Source organism: Bos indicus x Bos taurus, chromosome 15 (genome assembly GCF_003369695.1).
Source record: "Bos indicus x Bos taurus breed Angus x Brahman F1 hybrid chromosome 15, Bos_hybrid_MaternalHap_v2.0, whole genome shotgun sequence".
Taxonomy (NCBI): Eukaryota; Metazoa; Chordata; class Mammalia; order Artiodactyla; family Bovidae; genus Bos; species Bos indicus x Bos taurus.
This window is the reverse complement of record NC_040090.1, coordinates 83,275,393-83,289,762: the sequence shown is the minus strand read 5'-3', so window position 1 is coordinate 83,289,762 and position 14,370 is coordinate 83,275,393. Positions and strand designations below refer to the sequence as shown.

Sequence of the window (14,370 nt, the reverse complement as noted above, 5' to 3'; positions counted from 1 at the left end):
AGCATCATCTTTCAGGATTTGGAATAGCTCAACTGGAATTCCATCACCTCCACTAGCTTTGTTCATAGTGATGCTTTCTAAGGCCCACTTGACTTCACATTCCAGGATGTCTGGCTCTAGGTGAGTGATCACACCATCGTGATTATTTGGGTCGTGAAGGTCTTTTTTGTACAGTTCTTCTGTGTATTCTTGCCATCTCTTCTTAATATCTTCTGCTTCTGTTAGGTCCATACCATTTCTGTCCTTTATCGAGCCCACCTTTGCATGAAATGTTCCTTTGGTATCTCTGATTTTCTTTTTTTTTTTTTTTAAGAAAAAAGTTTATTTATTTTTGGCTGTGTTGGGTCTTTGTCGTTGCATGGGCTTTTCTTTTTTTTTTTTTAATTTTATTTTATTTTTAAACTTTACATATAGGGAGGAGCCAAGATGGCGGAGGAGTAGGACGGGGAGAACACTTTCTCCCCCACAAATTCATCAAAAGAGCATTTAAACGTCGAGTAAATTCCACAAAACAACTTCTGAATGCCGGCAGAGGACATCACGCACCCAGAAAAGCAACCCAACTCTTCGAAAGGAGGTAGGAAAAAATATTAAAAACAAAAAAAAAGAGACAAAAGAGGGAGGGACGGAGTTCCGTCCCGGGAAGGGAATCTTAAAAAGAGAGAAGTTTCCAAACATCAGGAAACCTTCTCACTGCCGAATCTGTGCCGAGCTTTGGAAGCACAGAGGGCAACATAACAGGGAGAAGAAATAAATAAACAATTTAAAACTCACAGATTGCGAGCCCTACAGTAACTCCCCCAGCAGAGAAGCAGCGCAGACGCCTGCATCCGCCATTAGCAAGCCGGGGCTGGGCAGGGAGGCGCGGCGTGGGCTGCATCGCTGAGAGTAAGAATCTGGCCTGAATACCCTGAGCGCTATCTGAGCGAAATAATTTGGGCTAGCAAACCAGACTGTGGGATACCTACCACGCGAAAAGCCAGCCCTAACCTAAGACCGCCAGGCCCGCGCACGAAACAAAGGACTGAACAGAGATAGCCGGCTGCAGACCTTCCCCCTCTGGTGACAGGCAGCCAGAGCCGGAAGGGGGCAATCGCAGCCCCAGAGAGACATTATCTATAAAATTGTAAGCAGGCTTCTTTGCTAACTAAAACTTCTTGGGGGTCTGGACGGTCAACATCTGCCTGAGAAGGTGCGCTGGTTTTACATCCAGATAACCGAGTGGCGGGGAGGCGATAAGTCGCAGCATTGGCGCTCGCCTGGGAAGAGCAAATTGGCGCTCGGACCTGGGAAGAGCACAAAACGCAGGCCCAACTGAGTCTGTGCCTCTGAGGACTACCCGAGTGCCTGAACCTGAGCGGCTTGGACCTGGGAGGTGCATGCAGCCCAGGGCCAGCCTCGGATTGTTCCCGGCGGAACAACCTAGAGTCCGAGCAGTGTGGACAGGGAGGCTACACGCGCCGTGAGCGGGGGCAGACCCAGGGTGGCTGAGGCACTGCGAGCCCACGCCAGTGTTATTTGTTTGCAGCATCCCTCCCTTCCTCCCCACAGCGCGACTGAACAAGTAAGCCTAAAAAAAAAAAAAAAAAAAGTGTCCTCCACCGTGCCCTTTGAGTCAGGGCGGAAACCAGATACTGAAGAGACTAGCAAACAGAAGAAGATATAACAGAGGGAAACGCCTTGGAAGCTACAGGCAATAGATCAAAACCCTGTGGTTACTACGGACTACATAGGAAGGGGCCTATAGATCTTGAGAAATATAAATCTGACCAAGGAACTAGCCAAAAATGAACTGAACCCACAACACCCACAAAAAAAAAAAACAAAAAAGTCCTAGATATATTTTTATTATTTTTACGATCATTCTTTCTTTTTTTTTTTAATTAAAAAAAAAAAATTTAAGTCCTCTATTGTTCCTTTAATTTTCACTTTTATAACCTATTACTTTGCAAAAAAAAAAAAAAAGACCCTATTTTTTTCTTCTTCAGCAAACTTCATATATATATATTTTATAATTTTTTGACCTTGGTTTTTTTTTTTTTTTTTGGTCTTTGTTTTTTTCTTCTTTTCTTTAACATTGTATTTTTGAAATTCCAAACTCTACTCTAGATTTTTAATTTTCGCTTTTTGGTATATGTTATCAATTTTGTACCTATAGTTTTTTTTTATATAATTTCTGTGACTTTTTTTTTTTTTCTTTTTTCTTCTTCTCTGTTTCTTTCTCTTCTTCTTTTATATAACATTGTATATCTGAAATTCCAAACTTTACTCTAGATTTTTAATTTATGCTTTTTGGTATTTGATATCAATTTTGTACCTGTGTTTTCTTTATAACTTTTGTGACATTGTTCGTATTTGTTGTTTGTTTTCTCTCTTTATTTTTCTTCTTCTTCTTCTTTTTTTTTTTTTTAAACATTGTATTTTTGAAATTCCAAACTCTACTCTAGATTTTTAATTTTTGCTTTCTGGTATTAGTTATCAATTTTGTACCTGTACTTTCTTTATAATTTTCGCGACCTTGTTTGTTTTTGTTTGTTCGTTTTTTCTCTCTTTCTTTTCCTTCTTCTTTTCTTTAACATCGTATTTTTGAAATTCCAAACTCTACTCTAGATTTTTAATTTTCGCTTTCTGGTATTAGTTATCAATTTTGTACCTGTACTTTCTTTATAATTTTCGCGACCTTGTTTGTTTTTGTTTGTTCGTTCTTTCTCTCTTTCTTTTCCTTCTTCTTTTCTTTAACGTCGTATTTTTGAAATTCCAAACTCTACTCTAGATTTTTAATTTTTGCTTTTATGTATTTGTTACCAATTTTGTACCTTTAAGGACCCAATCTTCAGGACCCATTTTTCACTAGGGAGTGAGATTACTGGCTTGACTGCTCTCTCTCCCTTTGGACCCTCCTTTTTCTCCACCAGGTCGCCTGTGTCTCCTCCCTAACCCCTCTCTACTCTACCCAACTCTGTGAATTTCTGTGTGTTCCAGACGGTGGAGAACACTTAGGGAACTGATTACTGGCTGGATCTGTCTCCCTCCTTTTCATTCCCCCCTTTTATCCTTCTGGCCACCTCAGTTACCTTCCTCCTTCTCTTCTCTGTATAACCCCGTGAACATCTCTGAGTGGTCCAGTTGTGGAGTGCACATAAGGAAGTGACTACTGGCTAGCCCACTCTCTCCACTATTGATTCACCTCATCTCATTTGGGTCACCTCTAACTCCCTCCTCCCTCTTCTCTTCTCCATGTAACCCTGTGAACCTCTCTGAGTGACCCTCACTGTAGAGAAACTTATCATCTTTAATGTAGATGTTTTATCAATGGTGTTATATAGAAGGAGAAGTTTTGAAACTACTGTAAAAATAAGACCGATAATCGGAAGCAGGAGACTTAAGTCCAAACCCTGACTCCAGGGAACTCCTGACTCCAAGGAACATTCATTGACAGGAGCTCATCAAATGCCTCCATACCGACACTGAAACCAAGCACCACACAAGGGCCAATAAGTTCCAGGGCAAGACATACCAAGCAAATTCTCCAGCAACAAAGGAACACAGCCCTGAGCTTCAAGATACAGGCTGCCCAAAGTCACCCCAAAACTATAGACATCTCATAACTCATTACTGGACATTTTATTGCACTCCAGAGAGAAGAAATACAGCTCCACCCACCAGAACACCGACACAAGCTTCCCTAACCAGGAAACCTTGACAAGCCACCTGTACAAACCCACACACAGTGAGGAAAAGCCACAATAAAGAGAACTCCACAGACTGCCAGAATACAGAAAGGACACCCCAAACTCAGCAATTTAAACAAGATGAAGAGACAGAGGAATACTCAGCAGATAAAGGAACAGGATAAATGCCCACCAAACCAAACAAAAGAGGAAGAGATAGGGAATCTACCTGATAAAGAATTCCGAATAATGATAGTGAAATTGATCCAAAATCTTGAAACTAAAATGGAATCACAGATAAATAGCCTGGAGACAAGGATTGAGAAGATGCAAGAAAGGTTTAACAAGGACCTAGAAGAAATAAAAAAGAGTCAATATATAATGAATAATGCAATAAGTGAAATTAAAAACACTCTGGAGGCAACAAATAGTAGAATAACAGAGGCAGAAGACAGGATTAGTGAATTAGAAGATAGAATGGTAGAAATAAATGAATCAGAGAGGATAAAAGAACAACGAATTAAAAGAAATGAGGACAATCTCAGAGACCTCCAGGACAATATTAAACGCTACAACATTCGAATCATAGGGATTCCAGAAGAAGAAGACAAAAAGAAAGACCATGAGAAAATACTTGAGGAGATAATAGTGGAAAACTTCCCTAAAATGGGGAAGGAAATAATCACCCAAGTCCAAGAAACCCAGAGAGTACCAAACAGGATAAACCCAAGGAGAAACACCCCAAGACACATATTAATCAAATTAACAAAGATCAAACACAAAGAACAAATATTAAAAGCAGCAAGGGAAAAACAACAAATAACACACAAGGGAATTCCCATAAGGATAACAGCTGATCTTTCAATAGAAACTCTTCAAGCCAGGAGGGAATGGCAAGACATACTTAAAATGATGAAAGAAAATAACCTACAGCCCAGATTATTGTACCCAGCAAGGATCTCATTCAAGTATGAAGGAGAAATCAAAAGCTTTTCAGACAAGCAAAAGCTGAGAGAATTCAGCACCACCAAACCAGCTCTCCAACAAATACTAAAGGATATTCTCTAGACAGGAAACACAAAAACGGTGTTTAAACTCGAACCCAAAACAATAAAGTAAATGGCAACGGGAACATACTTATCAGTAATTACCTTAAACGTAAATGGGTTGAATGCCCCAACCAAAAGACAAAGACTGGCTGAATGGATACAAAAACAAGACCCCTACATATGTTGTCTACAAGAGACCCACCTCAAAACAGGGGACACATACAGACTGAAAGTGAAGGGCTGGAAAAAGATTTTCCATGCAAATAGGGACCAAAAGAAAGCGGGAGTAGCAATACTCATATCAGATAAAATAGACTTTAAAACAAAGGCTCTGAAAAGAGACAAAGAAGGTCACTACATAATGATCAAAGGATCAATCCAAGAAGAAGATATAACAATTATAAATATATATGCACCCAACACGGGAGCACCACAGTACGTAAGACAAATGCTAACAAGTATGAAAGGAGAAATTAACAATAACACAATAATAGTGGGAGACTTTAATACCCCACTTACACCTATGGATAGATCAACTAAACAGAAAATTAACAAGGAAACACAAACTTTAAACGATACAATAGACCAGTTAGACCTAATTGATATCTATAGGTCATTTCATCCCAAAACAATGAATTTCACCTTTTTCTCAAGCGCACATGGAACCTTCTCCAGGATAGATCACATGCTGGGCCATAAAGCTAGCCTTGGTAAATTCAAAAAAATAGAAATCATCCCAAGCATTTTTTCTGACCACAATGCAGTAAGATTAGATCTCAATTACAGGAGAAAAACTATTAAAAATTCCAACATATGGAGGCTGAACAACACGCTGCTGAATAACCAACAAATCACAGAAGAAATCAAAAAAGAAATCAAAATTTGCATAGAAACGAATGAAAATGAAAACACAACAACCCAAAACCTGTGGGCCACGGTAAAAGCAGTCCTAAGGGGAAAGTTCATAGCAATACAGGCACACCTCAAGAAACAAGAAAAAAGTCAAATAAATAACCTAACTCTACACCTAAAGCAACTAGAAAAGGAAGAAATGAAGAACCCCAGGGTTAGTAGAAGGAAAGAAATCTTAAAAATTAGAGCAGAAATAAATGCAAAAGAAACAAAAGAGACCATAGCAAAAATCAACAAAACCAAAAGCTGGTTCTTTGAAAGGATAAATAAAATTGACAAACCATTAGCCAGACTCATCAAGAAACAAAGGGAGAAAAATCAAATCAACAAAATTAGAAACGAAAATGGAGAGATCACAACAGACAACACAGAAATACAAAGGATCATAAGAGACTACTATCAACAATTATATGCCAATAAAATGGACAACGTGGAAGAAATGGACAAATTCTTAGAAAAGTACAACTTTCCAAAACTGGACCAGGAAGAAATAGAAAATCTTAACAGACCCATCACAAGCACGGAAATTGAAACTGTAATCAAAAATCTTCCAGCAAACAAAAGCCCAGGTCCAGACGGCTTCACAGCTGAATTCTACCAAAAATTTAGAGAAGAGCTGACACCTATCCTGCTCAAACTCTTCCAGAAAATTGCAGAGGAAGGTAAACTTCCAAACTCATTCTATGAGGCCACCATCACCCTAATACCAAAACCTGACAAAGATGCCACAAAAAAAGAAAACTACAGGCCAATATCACTGATGAACATAGATGCAAAAATCCTTAACAAAATTCTAGCAATCCGAATCCAACAACACATTAAAAAGATCATACACCATGATCAAGTGGGCTTTATCCCAGGGATGCAAGGATTCTTCAATATCCGCAAATCAATCAATGTAATACACCACATTAACAAATTGAAAAATAAAAACCATATGATTATCTCAATAGATGCAGAGAAAGCCTTTGACAAAATTCAACATCCATTTATGATAAAAACTCTCCAGAAAGCAGGAATAGAAGGAACATACCTCAACATAATAAAAGCTATATATGACAAACCCACAGCAAACATTATCCTCAATGGTGAAAAATTGAAAGCATTTCCTCTAAAGTCAGGAACAAGACAAGGGTGCCCACTTTCACCATTACTATTCAACATAGTTTTGGAAGTTTTGGCCACAGCAATCAGAGCAGAAAAAGAAATAAAAGGAATCCAAATTGGAAAAGAAGAAGTAAAACTCTCACTATTTGCAGATGACATGATCCTCTACATAGAAAACCCTAAAGAATCCACCAGAAAATTACTAGAAATAATCAATGACTACAGTAAAGTTGCAGGATATAAAATCAACACACAGAAATCCCTTGCATTCCTATACACTAATAATGAGAAAACAGAAAGAGAAATTAAGGAAACAATTCCATTCACCATTGCAACGGAAAGAATAAAATACTTAGGAATATATCTACCTAAAGAAACTAAAGACCTATATATAGAAAACTATAAAACACTGGTGAAATAAATCAAAGAGGACACTAATAGATAGAGAAATATACCATGTTCATGGATTGGAAGAATCAATATAGTGAAAATGAGTATACTACCCAAAGCAATTTATAGATTCAACGCAATCCCTATCAAGCTACCAACAGTATTCTTCACAGAGCTAGAACAAATAATTTCACAATTTGTATGGAAATACAAAAAACCTCGAATAGCCAAAGCGATCTTGAGAAAGAAGAATGGAACTGGAGGAATCAACCTACCTGACTTCAGGCTCTACTACAAAGCCACAGTTATCAAGACAGTATGGTACTGGCACAAAGACAGAAATATTGATCAATGGAATAAAATAGAAAGCCCAGAGATAAATCCACGCACATATGGACACCTTATCTTCGACAAAGGAGGCAAGAATATACAATGGATTAAAGACAATCTCTTTAACAAGTGGTGCTGGGAAATCTGGTCAACCACTTGTAAAAGAATGAAACTGGACCACTTTCTAACACCATACACAAAAATAAACTCAAAATGGATTAAAGATCTAAACGTAAGACCAGAAACTATAAAACTCCTAGAGGAGAACATAGGCAAAACACTCTCCGACATACATCACAGCAGGATCCTCTATGACCCACCTCCCAGAATATTGGAAATAAAAGCAAAAATAAACAAATGGGACCTAATTAACCTTAAAAGCTTCTGCACATCAAAGGAAACTATTAGCAAGGTGAAAAGACAGCCTTCAGAATGGGAGAAAATAATAGCAAATGAAGCAACGGACAAACAACTAATCTCAAAAATATACAAGCAACTCCTACAGCTCAACTCCAGAAAAATAAACGACCCAATCAAAAAATGGGCCAAAGAATTAAATAGACATTTCTCCAAAAAAGACACACAGATGGCTAACAAACACATGAAAAGATGCTCAACATCACTCATTATCAGAGAAATGCAAATCAAAACCACTATGAGGTACCATTTCACACCAGTCAGAATGGCTGCGATCCAAAAGTCTACGAATAATAAATGCTGGAGAGGGTGTGGAGAAAAGGGAACCCTTTTACACTGTTGGTGGGAATGCAAACTAGTACAGCCACTATGGAGAACAGTGTGGAGATTCCTTAAAAAACTGGAAATAGAACTGCCTTATGATCCAGCAACCCCACTGCTGGGCATACACACTGAGGAAACCAGAAGGGAAAGAGACACGTGTACCCCAATGTTCATCGCAGCACTGTTTATAATAGCCAAGACATGGAAGCAACCTAGATGTCCATCAGCAGATGAATGGATAAGAAAGCTGTGGTACATATACACAATGGAGTATTACTCAGCCATTAAAAAGAATACATTTGAATCAGTTCTAATTAGGTGGATGAAACTGGAGCCTATTATACAGAGTGAAGTAAGCCAGAAGGAAAAACATAAATACAGTATACTAACGCATATATATGGAATTTAGAAAGATGGTAACAATAACCTGGTGTACGAGACAGCAAAAGAGACACTGATGTATAGAACAGTCTTATGGACTCTGTGGGAGAGGGAGAGGGTGGGAAGATTTGGGAGAATGGCAATGAAACATGTAAAATATCATGTAGGAAACGAGTTGCCAGTCCAGGTTCGATGCATGATGCTGGATGCTGGGGGCTGGTGCACTGGGACGGCCCAGAGGGATGGTATGGGGAGGGAGGAGGGAGGAGGGTTCGGGATGGGGAGCACATGTATACCTGTGGCGGATTCATTTTGATATTTGGCAAAACTAATACAATTATGTAAAGTTTAAAAAATAAAATAAAATTAGAGAAAAAAAAAAAAGAAAACTAAAAAAAAATAAATAAATAAAATAAACTTTACATAATTGTATTAGTTTTGCCAAATATCAAAAGAGATCTCTAGTCTTTCCCATTCTGTTGTTTCCCTGTATTTCTTTGCACTGATCGCTGAAGAAGGCTTTCTTATCTCTTCTTGCTATTCTTTGGAACTCTGCATTCAGATGTTTATATCTTTCCTTTTCTCCTTTGCTTTTCACTTCTCTTCTTTTCACAGCTATTTATAAGCCCTCCCGGGACAGCCATTTTGCTTTTTTGCATTTCTTTTCCATGGTAATGGTCTTGATCCCTGTCTCCTGTACAATGTCACGAACGTCCGTCCATAGTTCATCAGGCACTCTGTCTATCAGATCTAGTCCCTTAGATCCATTTCTCACTTCCACTGTATAATCATAAGGGATTTGATTTAGGTCATACCTGAATGGTCTATTGGTTTTCCCTACTTTCTTCAATTTAAGTCTGAATTTGGCAATAAGGAGTTCATGGTCTGAGCCACAGTCAGCTCCTGGTCTTGTTTTTGCTGACTGTATAGAGTCTCTCCATCTTTGGCTGCAAAGAATATAATCAATCTGATTTCAGTGTTGACCATCTGGTGATGTCCATGTATAGAGTCTTCTCTTGTGTTGTTGGAAGATGGTGTTTGTTATAACCAGGGCATTTTCTTGGCAAAACTCTATTAGTCTTTGCCCTGCTTCATTCCTTATTCCAAGGCCAAATTTGTTTCTTGACTTCCTACTTTTGCATTCCAGTCCCCTATAATGAAAAGGACATCTTTTTTGGGTGTTAGTTCTAAAAGGTCTTGTAGGTCTTCATAGAACCATTCAACTTCAGCTTCTTCAGCGTTACTGGTTGGGGCATAGACTTGGATTACTGTGATATTGAATGGTTTGCCTTGGAAAAGAACAGAGATCATTCTGTCGTTTTTGAGATCGCATCCAAGTACTGCATTTCGGACTCTTTTGTTCACCATCATGGCCACTCCATTTCTTCTGAGGGATTCCTGCCCACAGTAGTAGATATAATAGTCATCTGAGTTAAATTCACCCATTCCAGTCCATTTTAGTTCACTGATTCCTAGAATGTCAACACTCACTCTTGCCATCTCTTGTTTGACCACTTCCAATTTGCCTTGATTCATGGACCTGACATTCCAGGTTCCTATGCAATATTGCTCTTTATATCATCAGACCTTGCTTCTATCACCAGTCACATCCACAGATGGGTATTCTTTTTGCTTTGCCTCCATCCCTTTATTCTTTCTGGAGTTATTTCTCCACTGATCTCCAGTAGCATATTGGGCACCTACTGACCTGGGGAGTTTCTCTTTCAGTATCCTATCATTTTGCCTTTTCATACTGTTCATGGGGCTCTCAAAGTTCCAGCTTTTATAGGAGTTTGAGGGTCATCAGGGTAGATACACTAGTGAGGTGGATTCAGCACTGATTTCCAGAGTAACATTTTCTAAGAGAATCTTGTCTAATTGTTAGGTTTTCAAGACAGAAACCATGATTCTGTAAAGTTCCAGTCCTTATGGATAAGCTCTTATGACCACCTTCATAAGAACTAGAACAAAATCTAGAAAAAGAATCAATGTGCACGTATGCGTGTGTGTGCAAGCACACATACACACACACACACATATTCTGTCAGTCCATTTCTCTCTGAAGAAATATTTGTACAGGAAACTAAATTATCATATGAATATTGTCTGATGTTGATAGAAAAAAAGTAAGAGTCATCAGAGGTTGTTCAAAATTGTTATGGATTTTATTTTCTAAAGCAAGCCTCTCAGAATAAGGATACTGTGTATCTCTGTCCTTATATCCATGTATTTCTTTATTCTTGCTTCTGAACAAATATATGCTATTTCTTCTGTCCATAAAGCAGAACTAAATCATTAAGGAAATATACACAAGGATTCCTGTATATACACTTATCAACTGAAGTCATGCTTTACTATACCATAACATTTTCATGGCATTTTTCACTTCTTCATTCCATAGTGTATAGATCAGTGGGTTAAGCAAGGGTGTCCCAATTGTATAAAATACAGCCACCATCTTGTCTATTGGAAATGTGGTTGGTGGGCATGTGTATATGAATATACATGGGCCAAAAAATAAGACAACCACATGAAGTGGAAGGTGCATGTAGAGAGGGCTTTCACCTTGCTTCTGCACTGTGGTTTCTCAGTGAGTACAAGATGACAACATAAGAGATAAATAGGATTATGACCCCCGCCATGCATATGGCCCCACTATTAGAAACAACAAACAAATTTATCACAAAAGTGTCCATGCGGGCAAGTTTCAACAAGGGCTGCAAGGCACAGAAATAATGGTCAATCACTTTGGGGCCACAGAAGGGCAACCTCAAAGCCAGGAAAATCTGTGCTGAAGAGTGAATACAAGACCCCGCCCAGGCTAAAATCACCAACACACCAAAAAGGTGCTGGTTCATGAGGGTTGTATATCGCAAGGGTTTACAAATGGCTATGCAGTGATCAAAGGCCATGAGGATGAGCACAAAGATCTCCATGCATCCAAAGAAATGGGCTGCAAAGACCTGGGTCATGCACTCATTGTAGGAAATGGTTTTCTCCTGAGAAAGGGCATCCTGGGGACTGTGATTGTAGAGAAGCATGCATCAGCAAAGGACAGATAGAATAGGAAGAAATATATGGGACTCCCAAAATGTCCTGCTTGTCTTAACAGTCACTACAATAAGTTCCCCAACAGTGTTGCAAGGCATAAGATCAAGAAGACTCCATTTTGGACTCTGTGGGAGAGGGAGAGGGTGGGATGATTTTGGAGAGTGGCATTGAAACATGTATAATATCATATAAGAAATGAATCGCCAGTCCAGGTTTGATGCAGGATACAGGATGCTTGGGGCTGGTGCACTGGGATGACCCAGAGGGATGGTACAGGGAGAGAGGTGGGAGGGGGTTCAGGATGGGGAACACGTGTACACCTGTGGCGGATTCATGTTGATGTATGGCAAAACCAATACAATATTGTAAAGTAATTAGCCTCCAATTAAAATAAATAAATTTAAATTTTAAAAAAAGAAAATATAGCCTGTATATTCAGTTCAAAAAAAAAAAAAAAGAAGAAGAAGACTCCAAATATCACTTTCTGCTTTCCTGCATCCTGTGTCAAGCCACAGAGAATGAATTCAGTCACACTCTTATTCACTGACATGATAATGACTGTAGATAAGATGTAGTTGACAAAGGTTTAGTCTGCAGAAAGAAGAAAAGAATAGACATCTCGGGAAGATAAGTGGACTGAATTCTGAAGTCCTAGTTTTTGTTTCACGCTCTGTTTGTTCCAAATGTCTTTAAACTGATATGAATCTCTGGAAATCTGTACATGTCCTAATCTCTCCCAGATCTATCTATTGATTCAGAAGTTAGCTACCTTGGATCAAAGTTTTTGCATTTTGAGAATACAGAATGAATGGCCTTTAAAATTTTTATTCCAACCAAGATTGTGAACTCCAGAACTAGTACTTTCCGTTAGCAAATGACTTTAACATTTCCAAATTCAGCCTTCAGACAAGAAATGGAGTACAAATACTTGCCATATTTTATTCTGAGTTTTCCTAAAAATTTAAAGACGATTTTGTATCCACATAGACATCAATATACACATGTATATTCCAGGCATTATATATCTTTTCTATGTTCTCTAAAATCTAAATAGCACTATTTCAATATTAACTGCTAATATTATTAGAGTCCCTGCTGAAGAAACCATTCTTACTTTGGTTCATTTTTGTGTCTATTATACCTGACTCCATTGGAATCTTGGTTGAAATATGCTTTGACAATTTTTACCTATGCCTCTTGTGTTCAAGATGTCAGCTTCACTGATAGTCATAATATAACAAATGTGTGGATAATACACTAAGGTTTATGTAATTTGGGAAACTACTATTTACCCTCTTGACTATACTCCTGAACTTACCCCATTAAAGTACTGAGCCTTTCTGCCTATGGATTTGACTTGTAAAACTTCCTATATGTGTATAATCTAATATATGATCTTACTGTCTGTCTTTACTCTAAATTTTCCAGAAAACTTTCTTAAAAATATTGTTTGAAAAAAATCCTGCAGTTTCAATATACAGTAATATAATTTTTCTATTTTAGATATTTGTTAATATCACATATAGTTTGATTGAAATAATCATTGTAGTTTCTGACTTTCACTTAGAATTATTATAATAATTTTCACATATTACTATAATTTCCATAGTTTAATTATTGACTTGATATAATTATATATAAAGTTTTAGAATATTGCAGAAAAATTAATGCACATACAAGCAAAGCAAAAAGAGCTTATTGTATTATCTCTCTTGGTTAGCAAAAATGTATTTTTATTATGTGTATAGCAAATTATATTACAAGCCACATTTTATTTTTTACCACATTTTTATGAAAATATATTGTCCTGAGTATCCTTTATTTTTTGTCATCTTATATTTTGTAATCTTGGTGTTTTATTTACAATTAATATTAATCTAGCAAAATGATATTTCTTGGTAAAGAATACAGTTGCTGGAGTCAGTTTGTCTGGGTTCAAATCCCCGATTCACTATTTACTAGTTGCAAGATCTTGGGAAAATCACTTCAGTCATAATCATGTTTACTATGCAGATAAAATGAAGAAGGATGTGGCTCATAGTAAGTAAGAACTATGTAAGTCTGTCTCTACTATTTTCATTTTTATGACTTTGCTTCTTTTCTTCTTCTGCGACTTTGTTCCTTTTTATAAAATACAAGCTGTCAATTTTCCTATTTTAATGTAGTCTATATTTTGAAAAAACTTTAAAATAGTAATACAGTATCCACTCACCTTCAATTAATTCCATAATTATCTTTCATTTTAAATACTTAATTGAAATTATCTGGAGTTATTGTGAGGAATGTGGAAAACATCCTCACTGTTCCTAAAAGTTTAATATGAGTTTTAAGGTACTTGGATATAAGATCACTAATTATGTAAGTCATCATATGATTGGTGTTATAAGAGTAGAAACCATCTGCAGGGAGAAAAGTACAAATTCCTAAGAGTAAATCGATCAGTGAAAAATTCAGAATTTTTTAAAGAGATGAACTTTAACTGAAGAAAGTCAGGTTTTAAATCAGGTCTGAGAGTTAGCATAGAATCTGAGGCCACACTGCCTAGATTCACACTCCATCTGCTGCCTATGAGGGTGTATATTTAACAAATTCCTTGATTCTATGCATTTCATTTTCTCCAGCTGTGAAAATATATGATAAAGCAATCTACTTTTCAGGGTTGCTATGAAGGTTGGATAATTCAGTATGTGCAAAACATATGGAAGATGCAGGTATGCAGTACCTTCAATTGTAGTGGT

At 37.5% G+C, this 14,370-nt stretch overlaps 1 pseudogene; it reads right to left on the bottom strand.

Annotated features, from left to right (window-relative positions):
• Positions 1-10,925: 10,925 nt before the first annotated feature.
• LOC113905078 lies at positions 10,926-13,860 on the bottom strand (annotated as a pseudogene).
• Between the last annotated feature and the right edge of the window lie 510 nt (positions 13,861-14,370).